Below are 825 nucleotides of genomic sequence, written 5' to 3' on the forward strand. Positions count from 1 at the left end.
AATATATAATATAATATATAAATATCATGTATTATTTATCTTTCATAAGCGCCGATATATAATAACAGTTCTTCGAGTGATAGTTTTTGAAATATAAATAGCTATTTTAGCTTCTCACTTCTCTTATGTAAATCTAAGAAAATATTATTTCGTATGTATATCATCATAACATGAATTAAAAGAAAAATCGAAGAAGGAAAATTATAAAACTTCACACAACAATTAAGATTATTAAAAATACAAATGTATTAGAAAGTAAAACATTATAAAAAATTGTAAAACATTTTCGTGCATATTTTCCATCAACTTTTCTCTTCGAACATTTGTAGAAAATTCTAGAGGAAGCAAAAAAATGCAGTTAGGGAGAATCGTCCAATCATATTCTAGAAATATATTCCATAAAAAGGCAATTTTATGTCCACTGTTCTGATGAACCTTTTTATTCCTTAGATTTTTTCCACATTATCCTCGTTACTTTTCGAAACCTTTTCCAAGTCTTCGTTCAGGTTACTATTCTCCAAAAAGAACTTTTTACAGTCTTTACAATTGTAGTAAGTATAAAAGAAGGCAAATATTCACGACAGTGCCATACTTAACGCCGAAACACTATCATGTCTCCAAGAAATACCAATCCCCCATAATATTTTCAAATTTAACTTCTTGAGAACAAAACAAAATTCATTCATAAACTAGAATTTTAAAAAATAGTTTCAGAAAAAACGGTCATTAAAAATTAAAAAGAAAATTAAAATAAAATTTATTAATATTAAAAAAAATATATGTAAAAGAAAAAAAAAGTTAGAGTAAAAATGCTCATATATTTTT

Source organism: Atta colombica, unplaced genomic scaffold (assembly GCF_001594045.1).
Source record: "Atta colombica isolate Treedump-2 unplaced genomic scaffold, Acol1.0 scaffold254, whole genome shotgun sequence".
Lineage (NCBI taxonomy): Eukaryota > Metazoa > Arthropoda > Insecta > Hymenoptera > Formicidae > Atta > Atta colombica.